The sequence below is a fragment of the Capra hircus genome, chromosome 1, assembly GCF_001704415.2.
Source record: "Capra hircus breed San Clemente chromosome 1, ASM170441v1, whole genome shotgun sequence".
NCBI classification, from domain to species: domain Eukaryota; kingdom Metazoa; phylum Chordata; class Mammalia; order Artiodactyla; family Bovidae; genus Capra; species Capra hircus.
Window position 1 is genome coordinate 8,898,741 of NC_030808.1, and position 23,707 is coordinate 8,922,447.

Here is a 23,707-nt window from a genome sequence, read left to right on the forward strand (position 1 = left end):
CTACCTGGAAAAAAGATGAATGTGTTTACATGTGAGAAAGAGTTTGGAAGGAATGTTAATTTGCCTCTTGCTCATAACTCAGAAACAAATCTTGCAATGTACTCCCTGAATAAGCTCTGTTGCTGTGCTGTGCTCAGTCGTGTCCGACTCTTAGAAAATCCCAGGCAAGAATACTGGAGTGGGTTGCCATTTCCTCCTCCAAGGGATCTCCGTGACCCAGAGATAGAACCTGGGTCTCCTTTGTCTCCTGCATTGCAAGCAGATTCTTTTACCACTGAGCCACCAGGGAAGCCCAAGCTCTGTTACTCTTTGTTAACTCTTCTCCTTCCATCTATGCTATGGCCTGCTTTATAAAGTCAGTAATGAAGAGTAAAGTATAATGTCTCATCAAAAGCAGGAGATCGGGGATTTCCCTGGCGGTTTAGTGGCTAAAACTTCACCTTCCAATGCAAGGTATGTGGGTTCAGTCCCTGGTCAGGGAGCTAAAATCCCACATGCCTCTCTTGTGGCAAAAACCAAAACATAAAGCAGAAAGTATATTGTAACAAATTCAATAAGGACTTTAAAAACAGTCCACTTCAAAAAGAAACCTTAATTTAAAACACACACACACACACAGACACACACACACACACAAAAGAAACCTTAAAAAAAAAGGAGATCTATTAACCCATTCCAGTTTATGAGGCATAAGTCCAAAGCAATGCTGACATCATATGAATCAAAATGCTATTCAAAGAGTCTTTTGGACTTGGGGTGAGAAAGTAGTCAAAAGACCAAAGTCAGGATGTTGCTTAATTTCAACTATTATTGCAGATCCATTGATCTAAGACAGTGGATTGAAAATGGCCTATTTAATGTTTTAAAATTTTTTATAAATATATTTATAACTACATGTACTCATAATGAGTTAAATCTCATTATTTCTGTGGAACAGCAAATAGTAACCATTTATCTTGGCTTTCGCATGTCTCTGTATCTTTGTTTTTAGTCTGGGTGGTATTGAGACAAGTCTGCCCGTACCCTTCGAGCAAATAGAGGAATTGTGTGTTCAGCTCCCTTTTAAATGTGAAACTTGATAAAGCTGCTCCTAAGGTCAACAGAGACCAGAGACATTGTCATCTGAGAGAAGGAAGAAGGGCCAGCTGCAAGTTTCACACCTCTCGGAAGCAAGAGGCTGAACCAGCCGGCCTGCCTTGGCAAAAAATTCTTTCCTTCTCTTTCAGAGGCTGGCAGACTGAAGGGAAAGCTGAGGATGTAGCTAGTTGCTTCTGAAGCTTTGCCAAGTTATAAAGAATTTCCTGAGGCATGAAGAGGAGAGATCTGGGAGTGCCACAGGGAACATTGCGTATTAATATGATTATAGTTATTAGCATTTTTTTTATTTAGGAGATTGTTTTTATTTAGAAGCAAACCAAATTTCACATTCTAGGTTTGGGGCAAAGGTGGGAGACATTCAGAGAGAAATTGCTGTTCAAAGTTCTAAATGAGTGACTCTTTTGGAAAAACCTGCCTTCGTTTTGTTGATGAAGACTGAGGCTTGAAATAATTAAAATGGGTTTGCTCTCAAATATGCGCTTCCCAGGTGGCACTAGTGGTAAAGAATCGGCCTGCAGGAGACATGAAAGACCCAGGTTCAATCCCTGCGTCGGGAAGATCGCCACAGAAGGGCATGGCAACCCACTCCGGTATTCTTCCCCGGAAAATTCCACGGACAGATGAGCCTGGTGGGCAGGCTACAGTCCATGGGGTCACAGAGAGTTGGACAGAACTGAAGCGACTTAGCATGCATGCACGCACACTCAAATGACAGTCAGCATGTGTGATAGCAAGGAAAGTTGCCGAAATAGCCTTTTTGATGTGACTTACATTATAAGAAAAGTATTGTGATGGGGCTCAACTTGGAAACATAATCATTCATACTGTGACCTTTATTACATTAAAACTTTTTCTTTACCTCGTGACTATGACCTGATAGCTTACACTTCTTGCTGTTTATGTTTCCCATGATACCAAAAAGCAGTTTCCTAAAATTTTTATATATGACACATTGGTAATAGTTGTAACTATTACATTATTAGAGTTTTCTAATCAAACCGCTTTAGTCAAATAAAAAGAAAACTAACTTTATCATTGCCACCGAGCTATCACTAGATAATGCCTTAATTCTTGGTCACCACTCTTAGTGATTTCAAGGAAGTATTAGAGGGCTTCAGAAGTATAACGTGATGCTTACTTCGGCAGCAAATATGCTAAAATTGGAACAATACAGAAAAGATTAACATGGCTCCTGCTTAAGTATGACATGCAAATTTGTAAAAGCTTCCATGTTTTCAATCCATCATATATGAGGCATCTAGAATAATAAATTTATAGAGATGACATAAAATGGTGGTTGTCAAGGCCTGAGGGGAGGAGGGAATAGGGGATTAATCTGTAATGAGTACAGTTTCAGTTTGGGAAGATAAAAATGTTTTAGAGATGGAGGGTGGTGATGATTGTGAATATACTTAATGCCACTGAAACCACTTTTAACCACTTAAAATGGTTAAAATAGTAAGATTTGTGTTATATTTATTTTTCACAATAATAGTAGCTCTATGCACATTTATATCATTTGCCATTGTGAGTAGCAGAGGCATCTAAAAATTAATGCAAAGATGTTGGATCTTCAATAAGCATTCATTACACTCTCCCCATATTCCAGATTATATGCACATCACCAGACATTTTGCACGTATAGGGCACAATCTTTCATACCTGAATAATTTAGAATCTGCCTGGGGAGACTTTGGATAAACCCAGTTGAAGGAGAGGCTTCTCTCATTAAGCTGAGGGATGTTGATCGCATGTCTCTTGGCATTAGGTAGCATCATCTGGCATTCCTTACTTCTTTCATCACTTATTGAAGATAATTAGAGGAGAAAGGAACCTAGTCTTCAACCAGTTCAGCTCCATCATTTCACTGGCTCAAAGAAATTACAATCTGCCCAAGGGCGTGTATCTGGTTAATAAGACTAGAGACAGAATCTATTCTGGTGTCTCTGTATCCAGTAGTATTGTTCTACCTCCTTGCTGAGGCCAAGTTAAACCAAACTGGATTTTGGAAGCTGTTTGTTCAGCTTTAGCACCTGTTCTTTGAAAATATAATGGGTATAAGAAATGGCCCTCTTTTAGCATATGTTACTCAGTAATAAATGCTTCCCAAGCTCAAAGACTCAACACCCTTGGATACTTAAGTCAATGTGAACATGTTCATAAAGAATATTAGTGTCAGCCGCATTGCGCATTTTGCAGGATTTTTTTGTACATTTGTATTCTGCATTGGCTTAGAAATCATATGCGAACGCATGAAACCTGACAACAAATGTGCCTTCTTCTATATAATTGCCATTCGGTTACTCTGTGCAGAACAAGCACACATTTCTTTGGAAACACAAGGTAATAATACTCAGCTAGGTCTTAACCATTTGTGAGGGATCTGACTTAGTGTTTACCTCTGGGAATGTCAGTGGCTGGAGCCCTTCACATCCTATACATCATTAAGTCATCTCCCAAACCAGGGGAGAGAATCATTTTCATGACTGCAAAGACACAGTTTATTTATTGCCACTCAAATATATATAGAAAAGAGCACAGAAGAGGAAAGAAAAAGAATTTGAAAGATTTTGCAGATTTTTTTCCTAAGTTTATATTATTACTCTGGTATCTTTTGATGACTGGCTTTCCTTTATTTCTCTTTCTTTTCTGTTTTTTGAGACTCATTTGATCCTCACAATAAACTTGGACAAGTGAAGTAAATAGTTAACCCCTTTATTCATCTTCATGAGCCTCCAGGAAGGCTGTCCTTTTGTACCCAGCCCTGGATATGTTTAAATATGCTGTTCCATCTGCCCAATCTTGGCCTTTTGAGATCTTTCTGAGCTTCCAAAACCCCAGCTCTCTTGTTACCTCTCCCTTAAAACTTTAATTAGCACAAAGCATCTGTCCACTGGTCATACTGTTTATATGTGTGTCTGCTGTTGCTTTGATGCGTGTGTGTGTGCGTGCTCAATCATTCAGTTGTGTCTGACTCTTTGAGACCCCATGGACTGTAGCCTGCCAGGCTCCACTGTCCATGGAATTCTCCAGGTAAGAACACTGGAGTGGGTAGCCATTCCCTTATCCATGGGATCTTCCTGACCAGGCATCAAACCCAGGTCTCTACATTGGCAGGCAGCTCTTTGCGCTACGCTGCCTGAAAAGCCCACTTTGATGTGTACATGTCAACTAATTGCCATGTGCTAGTTATAAGCTCTTTGAAGGGTGTGAATCAGATTTCTCTGCATTCATTTCTCTTGAAACAAATCACTGGGTAGGAGGAGGTATTACAAATACCTGTCTTCAGTTGGAAAAATTGTGGCTCTTGGAAACCACAGCCTCCCTTGGAAACTTACTTGAAATTCACATTCTCTGGTCCCACCCCTGACCTCCTGATTCAGCATTGCTGGGCTGAGGAACTAGCAATGTGGCTTTTAACAAGCTGTCTAGGTGACTCTGATGCATGCAAAATTTTAAGAATTATCGATTTAGAATGTGTTCAACTTATGAAAAATTAAGAAATAGGTGAGGATCTATTCTAGCCCACCTATAAGCCATTTAGATTTACCCATACTGTTATGTCCTAAATCCACATGATGAAAACTATATGTCATAAAAAGTGTTTATGGCATAAACCTAGTTGAAAAAATGTATTTGATTAATTCAACAACAGCTCCACTTCCCAGAAAAAGATACATAGTTGCTAAGTAGTTCTAGATGAAAAAATGTACACCTTCTCATGATTAGATACTAAAAGTCAAAACATAACTTTTAATTATCAAATTGATAATTTTTAAAATCTGCCATACCCTGTCATAGCAAGCTAAGTGAAAAGGAACTTCCTAAGCTTTTGGTCAGTGGATGAATGTAACCTTCTTTTGGAACCAGTTGCCTCTCCCTAATTAAAATGTACTGCTAAGTCACTTCAGTCGTGTCCGACTCCATGCGACCCCCGTCCCTGGGATTCTCCAGGCAAGAACACTGGAGTGGGTTGCCATTTTCTTCTCCAATGAGTAAAAGTAAAAAGTGAAAGTGAAGTCGCTCAGTCGTGTCTGACTCCTAGCGACCCCATGGACTGCAGCCTACCAGGCTCCTCTGTCCATGGGATTTTCCAGGAGAGAGTACTGGAGTGGGGTGCCATTGCCTTCTCCAATTAAAATGTACAGTCTTCTCTAATTTGACACTGTTGTTGTTGTTCAGTCACTAAGTCGTGTCTTACTCATTGTCCCGTGGACTACAAAACACCAGCCTTCCCTGTCCTTCACCATCTCCCGGAGGAGTTTGCTCATACTCGCCATATTCCTTCCTCCAGCTACCCTGGCCCGCCTGTGGAAAGGGGAGGGACATTTCCACCATCGCTTGAAACCCCTCAGTACTAGTTTTATAAATAAGCATCACTGCCTTTAAAACAGTGGCTCTAGTGGTAAAGAACCCACCTGCCAACGCAGGAGACTTAAGAGATGTGGGTTCAATCCCTGTGTCGGGAACATACCGTGGAGGAAAGTCAAAAGTCTTAGTCACTCAGTCATGTCCTACTCTTTGCAACCCCACAGACTGTAGCCCGCCAGACTCCTCTGTCCATGGAATTCTCCAGGTAAGAATACTGGAGTGGGTTGCCATTTACTTCTTCAGGGGATCTTCCCGACCCAGGGGTTGAACCCAGGTCTCCTGCATTGCAGGCAGATTCTTTACTGTCTGAGCCACTGAGGAAGACCCACCCTGGAGGAGGGCGTGGCATCCCACTCCAGTATTCTTGCCTGGAGAATCCCCATGGACAGTGGAGCCTGGACGGCTACAGTCCACAGGGTCACAAAGAGGCAGATATGACTGAAGCCACTTAACACAGCACACACACAGCCTTTAAAGCAACTACGAAGGACAAATGACATGCAGCAGACCTGGGTTCCCCTTCTCAAGAGTCCTCTTCAGTTTATATTTCTCTCATTTTGCAGTTCAGTGTCCCTAAAATTGTAGGGAAATTGCCATATGTGATGTCGGCTGGAAAATGTTTCAAGAAACTTGGGTGGAAATGGTTTAAGTTCCAAGTCTAAATGAGGCCTTCTCTGTTTTTGCTTCCAAAATTTAATAGTCTCCTATAAGCCTAGAGCTCTCCATTTCTTTGTTATTCTGTAAAAAAGAAAGGAGATACTTCCTAATGCACTGTTGCTGGCCTCATCCTGTTTTTCTTAAGGTGGTTGTTGTCTGTCAAAACAAGTTCTTTGCAATTTTTTTTTTTAATACTCTGAATGAATTCTTGAAGCAGACCAACCAAATTTAAGTGTTTTGAGGATAATAGTAATAATTATAGGAGTTGCCCCCTCAGTTCCCTGGTGGCTCAGGTGGTAAAGAATCTGCCCACAATGCAGGTCTCCTGGGTGAGGAAGATTCCCTAGAGGAGGGCATGGCAACCCACTCCAGTCTTACCTGGAGAATTTCATAGACAGAGGAGCCTGGCAGGCTACAGTCCATGGGGGTCACAAAAAGTCAGACACAACTGAGCGGCTAACTGATTGCTGAGAATCAATCTGAACATTTTCCAAACTGTTGCTGGCAACTGCAGTTATCATGAGGAAAACAGAAAAAGAAAAAAAAAAAAAGCTGTTTCAGGAAAAGTGGGAATAGATGGGGTCTGGGAAGAGTTCCTTTTTAATCCAGTATTCAGGCCCTGCCAGGAGATATTCCAAGTTTATAGGCTATTTATGGGCTAAGTGTCTGCTTTATTTTTCTTGCTTTCCTTTTGTCAGAAAACCAGTTTCTCACCACTTCAGTGCTTTCTTTCCTTCTTGATGGAGAAGTTTTCTTATACCTGAGGTTCCTCCTTTTAGGTATGAGAAGAGAAATTAAGTTGCTTCAGTCGTGTCCAACTCTTTGCAACCCTATGGACTGTAGCCCCCCATGCTCCTCTGTCCATGGGATTCTCCAGGCAAGAATACTGGACCACTCCAGTATTGCCATGCCCTCCTCCAGGGGATCGTCCCGACCCAGGGATCAAAGCCCTGAGTCTTCTCTTGTGTCTCCTGCACTGACAGGCAGGTTCTTTACTACTAGCGCCACCTAGGAAGCCCCTTACCGCCCCAGGTGATTCTTAAATATTCAAAAGTTTAAAAATGCATGCTTATATGAAACAGCAAAAATACAAGGAATTCTTAAAGGCTTAAATTATATTTACGTTGGCCTTGAACACAGAAGAATGGCGATTGTTGTCATGGAAAATTAATATGTCCTGGTAAATTTACCATGTGGGTTTCTAGTGGTGCTTATTTCCAAAGCAGTGATTGTATAAAATATTAAAGTGAAGCATTATTAACCTTGAAGTTCAAATTCATTGAGAATTTGTTTAGGTGTGACAGGATTGATGGCTATGTTTTCTTTCTCCATGTTAAGACTTCTTATTAGCTGTGAAAAGGGATTGGGATGAATGGCTTATTAACTTTGATTAACTATATCTGAAAGACATGAACAAGCGTAGGGCAGGCTCCAGTCAGAAAATGCTGTCGCTTTCAATATTTTCCCCATTTCCTCTTTGATTTGCTCTTTCAGAAACTGTGAATTTACTATTCTACCTACCAGAATCTTTTCTTCCCTCTTTAGATTTTTCACCTTCTATTATTGAAACTGACGTTTTACTCAAAGAAATTACTCATTTAGGCTCTTTTCAAATCTAAAGTGATACTATTTTAATAAGAGATGAAAGGGAAATTTGACATAATACACCTGGAGTTGTCAGCATTTTAAGTGACAAATAATAAAGTTTAATCTTGGAGGATTGTCAGAGAACCTAACACTAGCCCAGGAAGTGTGTCTTCTTAGAGAATTGGCAAAAAAATAACCAAGACAAGGAACACTGGGTACCAACTCCAGATGTGAGACCCAAGAGCATCTCGCTCTGTCAATCAACAGTGTATGTAATTTTTTGGATCACGAAAGTAGTAGTAAAAGTTAGTCGTCACTCAGTCGTCTCTGACTCTTGGCAACCCATGGACTCCAGCCCACCAGGCTCCTCTGTCCATGGGATTCTCCAGTCAAGAATACTGGAGTGGGTTGCCATTCCCTTCTCCAAGGGATCGTCCCATCCCGGGGATCAAACTCCGGTCTCCTGCATTGCAGGCAGATTCTTGACCATCTAAGCCACCAGGGAATGCAAATTATATTTTTTGCTTCTTAAAGAATCTCCTGTGGAGACTTGGCATAGAAATCACCACCATCTGTTTTTTTCTCCCAAAGTGAATAGATGGCATAACTGCAAATGTCTTAGACACAGAGGATATGGTCATTTGGGTTTTTCCCTTCACCTAGAGTGAAGTCTGTGGGGTCACACGGAGTCGGACACGACTGAAGTGACTTAGCAGCAGAGTGAAGTCAGGTAGTCAAGGAGAATACTTGAGAACTTCCTTGGCAAATGGCCAGAAAAAGTAAAGAAAATGAAAAGTCTCGAAGGTCACATATTCTCTCCAACCTTGGACTGCCTCACATTTGCCAGAGATCACATCCTTGTCATTTTTATGAGAGAGGCAGGACCTGAAATTCAGTGCGCCTTCTTGGTGACCCACTGGCAATTTACCCTCCTTTTCTCATCTTTCGGCTATCACCTTTCAAAAAAAAAAAAAACAGAAGGAAGAAAGCAATAAAATCCCTTAGAGAAAGCTGTTCCGACCTTTGATCTTCCTTTGATCTGGATATGACTAGGTGGGTGTCTGTCCCACTCAGGCTGCCATGATAAAATACTGTAGACTGGGTACCTTAAACAACAGAATTCTTTCACACAGTTCTGGAGGCTAGCAGTCCAAGATCAAAGCCTTGGCAAGTTTGATTTCCCCTGAGGCCTCGCTTCTTAGCTTGCAGATGGCTGCCTCCTCACTGTATGTGAGTGAGAGAGAGGTCTCTGGTTTTTCTTTCTCTCCCAGGCCTGTTCCCTGTCCCTGTTCCCTATGACCCCATTTTACCCTAATTCCCTCCTTAGAGCTCCTTTCTCCACATAGAGTCACATTAAGCGTGAGGGCTTTAACATATGAATTTGGGGGAAACGCAATCTAGTCCATAATGGTTAACTACATGGTGCTTTGGGATAGATCCATTGTACCCCATGCTCAGTATGCCCCATCCATCATTTCTTTAGTGCATGTGAGTTCTTACATCCTCAAAAAATCGAAGGAAGCCATGAAAGAGTTCCTCTTTCCTACCCTAAGTCATTGCAACCAGTTTTCTCATCAGCAGTCTTCCACTCTCTTTGTGAACTTCAAATATAAAACTACTTGGGTGTATCAAAAGCCTACCCTTGACCTAGAAGGATTTGATGGAATTTTTACTATTTGGTTATTTGGCTGCATCAGGTCCTGGTTGTGGCACTCGGGGTCTTTTTTTGTGGCTCGAGGGCTTCTCTCTATCTGTGGCCTGCAGCTTTAGTTGCTTTGTGGCATGTGGGATCTTAGTCCCAGACCAGGGATAAGAACCCGTTGGACTGCCAAGGAAGTCCCTGATTTGATGGATTTTTAAATGTTGTTTCTTTTACTAATTTCTCCACGTGTGCCCAGTCGCTCAGTCTTGTCGGACTCTTTTGCGACCCCATGGACTATAGCTTGCAAGGCTCCTCTGTCCATAGGATTCTCCAGGCAAGAATACTGGAGTGGGTTGCCATTTCCCTCTCCAGGGGATCTTCCTGATCCAGGGATCAAACTCGTGTCTCCTGCGGCTCCTGCATTGCAGGTGGATTCTTTACCACTGAGCCACTGGGAAAGCCCCAGTATTCACTTACTGAGATAGTGTTACAGTTTCCTAGGACTGCCAAAACAAATGACCATAAACCGAATGGCCTAAAAACAACAGAAATGTATTCTTTCACTGTTCCGGAAGCTAAGAGTCTGAAACGAAAGGATTTACGGGGGCTTCCCTGGTGGCTCAGAGAATCCACCTGGCAATGCAGAAGACTCAGGTTCGATCCCCGATCCAAGAGGATCCCACATGCCGCGGAGCAACCAAGCCCATGTGCCGCAACTACCAAGCCTGCGCTCCGGAGCCTGGGAGCCGCAAGTCCTGAGCCCACGTGCCACAACCACTGAAGCCTGGGTACTCTGGAGCCCATGGTCCGCAACAGGAGAAGCCAGCGCAGCAAGAAGTCTGCACACCGCAGCTGGAGAATAGCCCCCACTCGCCACAGCTAGAAAAAAGCCCTTGCAGCAATGAAAACCCAGCAGAGTCAAAAAATAATTAATTTCAAAAAAATTTTTTTAAGTGTCTCTGGGGCCATGTTCCCTCTGAAGGCCCTAGAGGAGTATCTGTTTTGTTCCTTTTCCCTGTTCTTACTGTTAGCAACCATCGCCAACAGACCTTCAGCTTGCAGATACACCACTCCAGCCTCTGCCAGTCCTCACACAGCGTGTCCCCTTTGTCACTGTGTCTTCTCCATACGACCAAGAGCCCACCTGACTCCCATGAGGTCCTCTCCATGCCATATTGGATTGAGAGCCTTACTCCAGTATGATCAGATCTTTACTTGATTACATCTGTGAAGATCCCGTTTCCAGAAAAGATTATGTTCATAGGCACTGGATGTTAAACAATGTCACTATTATTTCGGGGGCAGGACGTAATTCAACCCATTCCAGGCAGTTGCTTTTGTTGGTTTGTTTGAGGTGCATACTGTAAGGCATGCAGGATCTTCGTTCCCTGACCAGGGATTGAACCCAGGCCCGCTTGCAGTAGAAGCGTGGAGTCTTAATGACTTGACCGCCAGGGAAGTAAGTCTCAGGCAGTTTTATCTTCAGTTTCCTTTGACTTCCACAATTCCGAAACATTGTCCGAGTTTCTTTCTAAAACATGATCAAATTTAAGTCAAAGGACTGCAGGCATGTTTTTTGATGACCTTTTTTTTAATTTATGACCTCTTCATTAAAAAATAATAATTTCCATATTTAATTGGTTCAAATTGTGAAAGACTTTTAAAAATGCTTTGCATTTGCTTGAGGCTGATTAATGAGTAAATTTGTAAACTATGACTGTTTTAATTAGCCAGGGTTAATTAATGTTTACCATACTTAGAAGATGAAAAGACATGTATAAATGCACTGTAATGTGAGTCATTTTTTAATTTGTTGTTGAAACTTAAAGTTTATTCAAATAAAGACTGCTTACATCACAAACGCACACACAATAAGCTGTTGGAGACCTGTGGTAATTAGTGTCGAGGGGTTTAAATTTTGAGTTAATTTCATTTTATTGAAGATGATCATGTTTTAATACTGCATATTCAGAGAAAGCTAGTTAGATTTTTAGTTTGATTGTGTAAAAGGGAGAGGGAATAGAAATCTGAGACCAAACTGGTAACTCTTTATACAGTATATCGTAATTTAAGATGAAGTCTGTTTTTTGTTTTTTATTTCTGAGTTTTTTATTTCAGAGCAGGGTGGAGAAAAGAAAAAGGTTACCTGTGCTGAGATGAAACTATCACATTTAAGCAGCTTTTTTGAAGAAAAAACATTCTAGAATTCTGTGTAAATTTTCAGCAGGAAAAGCATCAGGGGCTTGGATGAGATCTGATGCCAAGATTGGAAAGTGTGGAGATTAGAAACATTTTGGAAGGAAAGACTAGGGCAAGATCTTCCTTAGTAGGCAGCAGGCAGCATTATCATGGAAGCAGTTGTCTCACGCATAGGATGGTGAGGACGTGGTTATCTGGGGTAATTCTCCAACATGTTCAATGGAACACAGCTCTGGCTTACAGGTGACAAAGGAGAGCTGGCCGCAGGGATTACACCCCCATTTTACCCTTCATCATTGTCCAAAGGGAGAGCATATTCAAAGGTAAATTAGCAAAAGGGTTAGAGCTCCACTTTATTTTTATCTCCTACACAATTTTCTCATTCATTCTTTGTATAAGGTTGCTTTTTTTTTTTTTAATCATCTCATAGGTGCTCATACTGAAATGATTTGACTTAAGAATGGGGTGAGGGGAAAGACCTACAACTCTTTATTTGGATGCAAAAGACTTTGCTCCTTAGTTCTTAACAGTAACCACCATCTGATGTTATTTTTAACCATGGCAAAGTTCTCTAAAGAATTTTCACTAAATATGTGGTGCCACTTCACTACAGATGAGGCTGTTCATTATCTAGCAGAATTCAATACATGATAAATCCCTTTGGGGGAATCTGATGTGAACTTTTTTCCCAAAATACCTGGGGAAATGGGAAACCTCCCATTTTCTTTCCCGTGCTTCCCTGTGGGCTGTGGCAGCAATTACATGCTTTCTCCAGACCACAGTTCCAGGGGCTCCAACCCCCTGCACCATGATATGGAATATCACAGACTCCACACACCTAAATAGAACCTGTCTTTCTGCCCCCAATCTGTGCTTTTCTGATGGACACAACTCAAGTCAAGAATGCAAATATTAGCCAGCCGCCTGACAGCACCTCTTTCCTTTCCCGGTCACAATCCCTCCTCCACACCTCCCACCACCTGCTGAGTAACACTTCTTGTTCTTTGTATCACGTCCGTTAGGGTCTTTCTGGTTTTATCACTTGTGTACATTCTTGCCCAGTATCTTCCCCATTTTTGAATGTCGACCTGTTTTTTTAGGATTTTATAATCCCCAGGTTTCCCCTCTGTCCTTTTCTTTATAATTTACCTAAAATCAACTGCAGGCCACTCTCTCAACGCATGGAATCCCCTTAGTCTGTATTTTGCTAACGGCATATTCTTCCTGCAAGCTAGCATATTCCTTTGCCCTGTGTATATCCCACAAATTCCAAGTCCTTGGCTCCTGTCTAAGCTGCTTCCGTTTTCATCTCCCTTGTGTTTCAGGAACCAGAAGAGTCCCCACAGGCAGAGGCATCCCATCCTCTGTACCTTGGGCCATGGACTTGTGTCCACTAGAACTGTAGTCGCTCTTCCTTAGCAAACCTGTAATATCACCATCCCAGCCCCAAAGTCCCAGTTTGTTTCTTTCTTGCTCTGTCCACACGCCTTACCATAACATTTGTATAGGAATTACTTTTCTGCCCATCTTTTCTCTGGTGCCTTGAGCTTTGAGTAATAAGAAACTGCCTTAATTATTTCCTACACTGGCCTGGAAGATGGTAGGATTGCTGAACAGCTGAATGCATGAATAGATAAATTAATGAGCTCATTAATTAATAATAAAATGATTTTAATTTTCATGGCTCCAGATTAATTTTTGTAAAGTGAGTCCTTTCAGCTGCTCTTCATCTGCTTTATTAATACTTCCCTGAAGACAGTCACTTTCCACCCATCTCCAAGCTTCAGATGCCAAGCACTTTCCATCACCAGGCTTGGTTCCCCTGCATTGTAAGAGGATCCCAAAGTCCTCTAATGCAGGAGATAAAGGAGCATTGCTGTCCTAAAAATGTTCCCTGCAGAACGAGTTTTCTGTTAAAACACAGATAGGCCAGTGTGCAGAAGAGCATAGAGGCTTGGTGTGGTTTTTTTAATCTGTATAAATAAACCTTTCAAAATAGCTACTACGTCTACAAACATGATACCTTGTCTACAAGAATAGGAGCATCCTCCACTATGATTTGTACTGGTCTTATCCACACTTGCCCGTGCTCCTTATCCTAATCAGCATAAATCATAGGCTCTTTAGAAGTGAAGTCACCTATGGAGGAATGTTGAAAATGTTACTTTCTACCATGAGCTAGCCAGCCTTGCTAACCAATCCTTCACATCCTTCAAAATACAGGCATACTTAAGGGGTATCGTGGGCTCAGTTCCAAACCACCAGAATAAAGTGAATATTTCCATCAAGTGAGTCATGTGAATTTTGGGGTTTCTGGAGTGCACGTCAAAAGTCACTTTATGCTTGCTATAGTCTATTGTATGCAATAGCAGTTTGTCTAAAAATGCAACATACTTACTCTGCCTAGAAAATGCCTTCTTACTTAAAATGGTAACCACCATCTGAGCCTTATCAAGTTGTAATCTTTTTGCAATGCTATTGTCAACGATCACAGATCACCATCCAAATATAATACTTGGATTATATCCAAGAATATCCAAGAAATTTTCAAAAACTTTGGACTATTGTGACAATTGCTGAAATGTGATCCAGAGACAAAAAGTGACCAAATACTGTTGGGAAAATGGAACTGAAAGACTTGCTCATTGACACAGGGTTGCCACAAACCTTCAATCTGTTTAAAAAAAAAAAAAAAAGCAGTATCTGAAGTGCAATAAACCAAGGTATGCCTGTTTAGAGTTCAGTCAATTAAGCGTCTGTCAGGTATGAATCAAGTAGCATGCACTGTCTTTACTGCATAGCAGAGAATGACTGATGGCTGTTGAGAAGGGCACTGCTGCCCTTTCCTTTGGATTCCTTTCATCCTCATAGGATGCCTCTTACCCAGGGAAGAAAGATTCCTCTCACAAGTTTGGGAGCGGGTGCAGATCAGACAGGGCTTCCCTGGTGGCACAGACAGTAAAGAATCTGCCTTCAACGAGGAAGACCCAGGTTCAGTCCCCGAGTGGGGAAGATCCCCTGGAGAGGGAAATAGCAACCCATTCCAGTATTCTTGCCTGGAGAATCGCATGGACAAAGGAGCCTGGTGGGCTACAGTCCATGGGGTCACAAAAAGCCAGACACGACTAAAGCAGCTTAGCATGCAGACATGCAGACGAAACAGGACCACAGGTACGGTGCGTAAGTTGGGTAGGACACAGCGGCAGGGCTTCATTCAGACCCCCTCCTTTGTCATGTGCAGCTGGGGGTACAAGGTGGAGCTGAAATCCAATCTACACGCAGCGTGACAAGCCTTGTGCCCTTGTGACTCAGTCCCCAAAGAAAGCATCCCGTGGGCTGGTAAGGGCCTGGCCTTTCTCAGGAGTAAAGGTGATGTTTTCCTCTCCAGCTGCTTGCTCTTAGTTGGTTCAGAACCGAGGTGGAGAAAATGGGACGTGATGGGTGGGTGGCCTGAACACCCCAGCACCCGCAGTGAAGGCTTCAGGGAAATATGTCCTCAGACTGTATACAGCTGCCAGAATGAATGTGCATTTATAAAAAATGTATTCACAGGCAGTTAAACTGTCACTTGAGTGCTTTGTAAAAATAATCTTCCTCCCCCTTTCTTGTGCTCACTAAAAGCTAAGCAATTTTTTTTTAAGGAAATGTGATACTGATCCAGATAGAGCAAACCTCAGGTTTTATTTCATGTTTCCAATTTACTGTATAGCTGCGGACTTCGGAGTAAAAACAAACAATAAAGTGGACCCACTGCAGAACAACCTTCCAGAGAACTGAGAAATACATACTGTGGAATGGAACTGGAGAGAAATTGATTTCTTGTGATTTTATCTCTTTACGTCTTCAAATCTGATAACTCCAATTCTAGGTGCCTTCTTCCCTATTCCTGAAAAATTCAGTCTCCTTGAAGTGATGATGGAATGAGATGAAATAGCTGATTCCCTAAAGAGTAAAAAACTATTTTAAAAATTGCTCTTGATGGGATGGCAAGTGAATTATTGTTTCTTTTATTTTCTCTATTTCTTGCACTGAATTTGACTCTAGCTAATTACTACCAAACTACATTTTTATGTACAGAGGAATCACAGTGAAGTTCTACCTTATGCTGGAGGAGGTTTGAAGAGAAAAATTCTATATAATTGTGGGGACTTCCCTGGCAATCCAGTGTTTAAGACTCCACACTCCTCATTTAGGGGCCCAGGTTCGATCCCTGGTCAGGGAACTAGATCTCACATGCTGCAACTAAAGACCCAGTGCAGCCAAATAAATAAATAAAATTTTGAAAGAAAGAAATTCCATATAATCATCATTACTTTGAAACTCCTTGAGCTTAGCCATAAAAGCATACATCTCTCAACTAGCCCAGGACAGCCAGTTTTTCCCCTAGCATTGAAGAGATAGCTATTTGCTGTGTTGAAGACCACAAGAAATAATTAACTTTTGTGTAAGGGATACAGGCATAAAAATCACATTTATTTTTATCTTAGTTTGTAGAAGACATATAGCCTGGATCTGCTTACATTATAGAACATACATGTATTTTCACTATATATATATATATATATATATATATATACACATACACACATATACATATACATATATACATTTTTTTAAAGAATTTATTTTTGGCTGCATTGGGTCTCATTGCTATGCACGAACTTTCCCTGGTTGTGGTGAGAGGGGGCTTCTCTCTATTTGCAGTGCATGGGTTTCTCATTGTGGTGGCCTTGCTTGTTGCAGAGCACGGGCTTTAGGGCACTTGGGCTTCAGTAGTCATGGGACACAGGCCCAGTTGCCCCTCAGCGTGTGAGATCTTCAGGACCAGGGATCAAAACGGTGTCCCCAGCATTGCAAGGCAGATCGCTAACCACTGGACCATCATGCTATATATAGTGGTCACTGGACCATCAATGTATATTCCTTCACTATATATATTAACCAGAAGAGAGCATCCACATATATACAGGCTAAAGCTGGCACTAGAGTTTTAGTGCCATAGTACTGAAGGCTTATATATATTTCTTTATTTGGTTGTGGTACTTGGGATCTTCAGTCTTCATTGCAGCATGCCAGATCTTTAGTTGTGGCATGTGAACACTTAGTTGCAGCATGTGGGATTAGTTCCCTGGCCAGGGATCAAACCCAGGCCTCCTGCATTTTAAGTCTTAGCCACTGGACCACCAGGGAAGTCCCTGAACTTTATATAATAATGTACTTCCAGACTTAAAGAATAGTTCTGAAAACATTGCATAAAAATTTCTCTTTTTAAAACTAACTTGCAGAAAAGATGGGAAAGGAGAGCTTCCCTAGTGGCTCAGTGGTAAAGAATCTGCCTGTCAGTGCAGGAGATGCAGGTTCAGTCCCTGGTCCGGGAAGATCCCACACGCTGTGGAGCAACTAAATCCGTGCACCACAACTAATGACCCTGTGCTCTAGAGCCTGTGCTCTGCAACAAGAGAAGCCACCACAATAAGTCCATGCAACAAGGAAGACCCAGCAGAGCCAAAAATAAATTTAAAAATTCTTAAAGCTGGGAAAAAATAAAAAGCTAGTAATTTTGTACCTTAAAAAAAAAGTAAGTAATTAACTTGCAGATATCTTGGCCCTTTACACCTAAATTTTTCACGACGGGTTATTTCCTCAAAGCAAGGACATTTCTTTATATATGCGAGTCACAGCCTCAACACAGCATACTACGAGATTCTTCCTGTGATAGGTAAACTTGGTTTTTAGGCTACATTTTAGAATATTTTTCCCCCGAAGGATTGCTTAGGCTCCCAACTACCCAGCCAGGCGGGACCAAGACTCCTAATATAGTCGGAAATACAATCAGGATGTTGGCACAAGGTAAACATGAAAAGGAACTCTTCACTCTGTGTTTAGAAACCAGGGAACCTGATTGACATCAGAAATCTCTTGATTTCTGATGGCCGTGGGTAAATTCTAAGTTCTTTAATCTGTGTTGTTTGAAAGTCAAAAGGAAATTTCTCTTCACAGGGGACTTCTGTATCCTCCATCTTAAGCAAAACAAATGATACTTCAGGAAAACACCACTTGCAATAAGGAATGTTCTCACATATGACGTGCAGCTATGTCTGTATCTCCCTGGGGATACTTTGTTGCCATAAGTGGACAAAGCATGCTCCATGTAAAATCCGTGTCCAAGAAACCACTAAAGAAAAATAAACCCTGATTCAGACAGTGGAGTCTGAATTTTGAGACCATGAGAGATTTTTGGGGATTAATAGTGTAGCTAAAAATAAGAGGACTGACCCAGTTTGCTGGGAGGTCAAAATGAAAAGAGATTTGTGGAACAGTATCGCTTTGTGATAATATACCTCATTTTTTCCTCTTGTTGGAACATATGGCAGCATTGACTATTTAAATAGCTCAAGATCTAAAGCGGTCTAAATTATCTTTAATCTGACTCAGAATCAGTGAAACCTGATGATTGTTCATGTAGCACTCATATTTAGGCCGGTCTACCAGAGAAGACGAAATCTAAAAATGTGGGAGGTGGAGGAGAGGAGAAGCTGCTGTTGAGGGTAGACCATCACAGCAGGAGTGACAGGTAAGGTCTCACCTAGAGAAGGGAGCAGGCCTCCCCGGTGGCTCAGTGGTAAAGAATCTGCCTGTCGTGCAGGAGACGCAGGAGAGGAGGGTTCGATCCCTGGATCGGGAAGCTCCCCTGGAGGAGGGCACGGCAACCCACTCCAGTATTCTTGCCTGGAAAGTCCCCATGGACAGAGGAGCCTGGCGGGCTACAGTCCATGGGGTCATGAAGAGTCGGACACAACTGAGCGACTAAACAACACCACAGGGGGAACTAAGATCCTTGCAGCAACAAAGCCCACATGACACAACTAGAGACCCAGCACAGCCAAAAAGGTAAATACAAATAATGTTTTTAAAAGATAACAAAAAAAGATGTTATAGCCTGACACAGTTGCACACACGCCGCATGGTGATCTTAACCTCCCAGCCTTGCCCAGCAATCACCTGAACACCGCCAAGGTTCTCCCCCAGATCAGCATTTTAGACACATTGTGCTCCATTGAACTACAGGGCAGTCCATGCTTAGAGGTAATTTTGGTCTTAGGGGAGAATGCAGAAAGGAAGGATGTCCTTTGGTTTTTAGGTACATTATTTTTCTCAGCGTCTGAATAACAATAACCTGTTTCCTGAACACTTTCCTGCTCTGGCTCCTATGTAATTTCCTGCCTGACAAACAGTCTGGCAAAAAAAAAAAAAAAAAGTTGGGGGGGGGAATTCATAACTAGTCTTTCCTGCAGATTTCTGGTTCAGAAAAATTTAATCGTGATGGTAGCTTGAAGGCCATAGGGTGGGTTGGGTTTATGAACTGCCTTGGAGGTGTGTTGGCAGCCAGGTTTCTTCTGCGACATGGTTTCTGGGCCGTACTCACCTTTGACACCTTGTTTTGTTTTGAGGCCTGTCTTCTGTGAAGGGGATGCTGAGGCCATTGTGCAGTGATGCCTTTGTATGGATACACCTCATAGCAGTGGTCAGACTGTAATGTGCTTAAGACTGGCCTGGGATTAGATGTACCGTGCTGAGTGAAATAAGTCAGATAAAGACAAACTATATGATGTTACTTATGTGCGGAATTTAGAAAATGCAACAAACTAGTGAATATAACCAAAAAAAAAAAAAAAGCAGACTTCAAAATAAGGAGAACAAACTAGTGGTTACCATGGGGAGAGGGAAGAAGGAAGGGGCAACATGGGAGTAGGGGAGTAAAAGATACATACTATTAGGTATAAAATAAGCTACAAGAATACACTATTCATCACAGGGAATATGGCCAATATTTTATAGTAGCTGTAAATGGAGTATACCCTTTAAAAATGAGGAATCACTATATTGTACATTATATGCTAAAGCTGAAACTCCAATACTTTAGCCACCTCATGCAAAGAGTTGACTCATTGGAAAAGACTCTGATGCTGGGAGGGATTGGGGGCAGGAGGAAAAGGGGACGACAGAGGATGAGATGGCTGGATGGCATCACCAACTCGATGCACATGAGTTTGGGTAAACTCCGGGAGCTGGTGATGGACAGGGAGGCCTGGCGTGCTGCAATTCATGGGGTTGCAAAGAGTCAGACACGACTGAGTGACTGAACTAAACACTATGCTGGTGCTGGAAAAAACTGAAGGCAAAAGAAGGGGGCAGCAGAGGATGAGATGGTTAGATAGCATCAGCGACTCAATGGACATGAATTTGAGCAAACTCCAGGAGATAACAAAGGACCAGGGAGCCTGGCATGCTGCGATCCATGGGATCACAAAGTGTCCGACATGACTTAGCGGCTGAACAACAACATATTATACATCTGTAACTTATATAATATTGAAGATGGACTATACTTCACAGTTTTTTAAAAAATTGCCTGGGGACCATGTTAAATGTGTAGATTCTGTTTCCCTAGCTCAGGCTGGAACCTGAGATTATGATTTCAACAAGCTCTTGGGGGATGCCCACATAGCAAGATAAGAGGATTCAAAGTGAAGAAACTACAAAGACCATCCATCCAACTCCCCCTAATTTTATAGATGAGGAACGCAAAGCTTAGGGAGTTTCAGAGACCATGGTCACGTTGAAAGTGAAAGTGAAGTCGCTTAGTCATGTCCAACTCTTTGTGACCCCATGGGCTGTAGCCTACCAGGCTCCTCTGTCCATGGGATTTTCCAGGTAAGAATGCTGGAGTGGGTTGCCACTGCCTTTTCCAGGGGATCTTTCCCAACCCAGAGATCGAACCCAGGTCTCTCTCATTTCAGGCAGGTGTTTTACTGTCTAAGCCACCAGGGAAGCCCGGTCACGTTAAGTACAATATAGTGAACAGCATGGTAGTTATATGCTAAGCCATGAATCAGACGTGCATGGACTGTGATTGGAAAATTAAATCTGATCTCATAGTCTTGGTGTGAGCAAAATGCCTAGCACAGATGACAGCAGATTTATAGTAGAGCTTCTCAATAGGGAAAAAATTACATCCCTTTTATAAATATGCCTGCTGCATCTGTGGCAGTTGCAAAGGGTGGGGTTGAGGGTAAATGCATTGTTCAGAGGTGTAGTCCTCAATGCTTTCAGATACATAAGTAATTATTTATTAAAATGTAAGAAATGATCAGGTGAGACTCTCCTGTTAGACAAGGTTGAAAAGAAGTTTCCATTTGGAGGAGAGGCTGCAGATAAATGTGTCTATTTCCACCAGAACCAGAAAATAGGAGGGAAATGCTAACAACGATGCAGGTTCAATTCTATATGAAAGAAAACCCAGCAAGCCTAGGCGTGTTCACCAGTCTCCAAATCTGACCTTTACTAGCCGTGTTTCACAGGGGAAAAGACAAGAGTTGGACCTCCTCTGTATAACGGAGGTTTCCTCCCTGCCCCAAATGTGTTCAAAGGATGGAAAAGGTAGTTCGGTAATTACACCTGAAGCTTGTAGAAGAACTGACTTAATGTTTATAAAGTTCATTTTCATGAAACCTTAAATGTGGCGGTAAAACTTTAGGAGGAGTTAGGCAAGTGGGTTAATCATTGAAAGGAGAGCATTAGATGAATCACCTAGGATTCATCTCTTTCCTTTTCAGAAGTCCTTTTCTTGTAGCCACATGTTCCAGGAAACACACTCACTCAGAAGGACAATGCAGATACTGGAGTGCAGTTGAGTACACCTGCGGGCCCAAGGCAGAGTCTCCTCTTAGCCAAGGACCCCGACCAGTTTTTGTGAAAACCTTATGTACCCTAAATGTATAAGGGTCCCTAAAACTAATCTGAACAAAGGAAAAAGAAAGATACAATCAAAGTTAACCGTGATCATTTGCCTTAAGCCTAGGTAGTTAACAGTGGACGATTATCAATAGGCCTGTGGTCATACCCCAATAAGCATAATAGAATGTATGATTCTGTTTGGTTGCACAGATAATTAGGGTATTAATTAGGGTATTTTTTAAGGCAACGGAGATCCCTGGGGCTCTTCCTTCCAGGGGCCTGGTTTTCTAGTTGGTATGTCATCTCCATAGATACTGGGCATGTAGCTCAAAGTCCACAATCCGGCCCAAGATGGAGTCCTGCTTTCAAGACAGAGCTTGTTCTGTTTCCTCCTTCACTTTTATGAGGCCACATCTCTCCAGATAAATTCTCATGGAAGTCTACTGCTTCTCCCAGAATGAAATATGTTAGTCATTTGAAGATGAAATCAGCCAGGGATCTCTTTTGATGTTGCTTTTTAAACAAATACATATTTTAAGTGTTTTTAATGACAGCTATGTGGTGAGATGTTTTGTTTTTCTTATTTGCTAGAAGTATGCCTGATATGGGCTTCCCAGGTGGCACTGGTGGTAAAGAGCCCACTTGCCAATTCAGAAGACATAAGAGACGGGGACTGGATCCCTGAGTCAGGAAGATCCCCTGGAGGAGGACATGACAGCCCACTCTAATATCCATGCCTGGAGAATCCCATGGACAGGACAGCCTGGTGGGCTACAGTCCATAGGGTCACAAAGACTAGCACAGAACTGAAGTGGCTTAGCACGCACGCACACACATGCCTGATACATATCCTCAAAGCATTTTTGACAGGGCAGCATACAGTGGGTTTGATTGCACGTTGAATATTTGAAATTAAACTTCTTTTTGTTGTTTAAACTGTAGGTTAAATATTACCATCACTGAATTTAGTTAAATATTTCCATTTTTACTACAAGGCTCATAAGCTCGGTCGGTATTACAGAAGATATTTGACTACAGAGGTAACTGCTGTAATTTGGGGCAGTAACAATTAGCTTTTACAAAAATAAAGAGTCTTGAGGGAAATGTGCCTAGTCTTTTAGTTTAATATAGCAGTTGGCAAATGTAGATGCTTAAAAGCTTTGAAATCCCAATATATGCCATCAAAGTGCTGTAATAAAATAATAAATTAATTCAGATAAAAAGATTATCCATCAGGGCCACCAACATAGTAGAAGTGTGGTTTCTGTGTGATCAGTCTGACCATAAAATTCAAAGATAAAGTCAGAATGAACAATAAGATAATTGCATTTAGTTCTGGATGTTTTTTTTTTATCATAGGAGAAATTGTTTGGTACGAATTGTGTTAACAGTTGGTAAAAACCTGAGCCCTTAATAATGTCAAGAAGTAGGTGGCTGTCTTAGACATTTTATGATCACAGAATTGAATCCTACTCCCACTAACGGTAATCCATCATTTCCACCCTCTTTTCCTCTCGTAAACACCACGCTGACTTCATTGTTCCAAGTGAGATGACCAGAGGGGGCTGTTTCTAAATCTCCTGTGTCACATTGAGATAGAAAAGTGAATTTCTACTTTGGTACCAAAAATGTCTTTCACGTCTAAGTGCTTTTCACTCTACCGAAAATGTAATGTTTCTTGAATATTTCATTCTTTCATTTTCTGAAAATGAATATAATAAACCAGGAAAATTAACCACCACGGGGCTCTCTACATTTTAGCGGCCATTTGGAGGAAATTTCCTGCCAACGGTATTAGAGATAAAAGAGAAATGAGGGAACACCATGATTTGCTGCAATCTGAAATGCTGTGCGTGTTTTATGAGGCGCAGATGTAAGATTTACCACCGTGACAGCGCCCTTGTTGTTATTGTCGCTCAGTCATGTCCAACCTCCTTGTGACCCTGTGGACAGTAGCCCGCTGGGCTCCTCTGTCCATGAGATTCTCCAGGCAAGAATACTGGAATGAGTTGCATGCCCTCCTCCAGGGGATCTCCCAACCCAGGGATCGAACCTAATGCTCCTGCATTGGCAGGTGGGTTCTTTACACTCTGATGGTATGTTTTGAAAGGAGAAGCAGCAGAGGAGAAAGACAGGATGTTTGGGTTGATAGCCCGTGAGGAATGTTGGCAGGTAGGGCTGTGTACCCCATAGAAGAGAAGGCTGGCACAGAGCTTCATGTCTGCAAGGCCACAACCAGCAGGGCTAGGGGCTTGTTGCTTTGTTGCCTCAGAACACATATTGTGCAGCCCCTGGGAGCATTTGAAGAAGACAGATTGTTTTCAAGGCAAAACAATGAGAACTGTTCAGGAGTGGAGCAAGCAGGCAGCCTGTTACTTACGCTTTTCTTGTTCTTACACATGTTCATGGAAAGAC

General features: G+C 42.0%; 1 protein-coding gene across 6 annotated transcripts in view; it reads left to right on the plus strand.

Moving 5' to 3' along the window:
* The window catches only part of APP (amyloid beta precursor protein), a 313,323-nt gene that overhangs the window by 256,439 nt on the left and 33,177 nt on the right, over positions 1-23,707 (plus strand). The gene's annotated exons all lie outside the window — the stretch shown is intronic.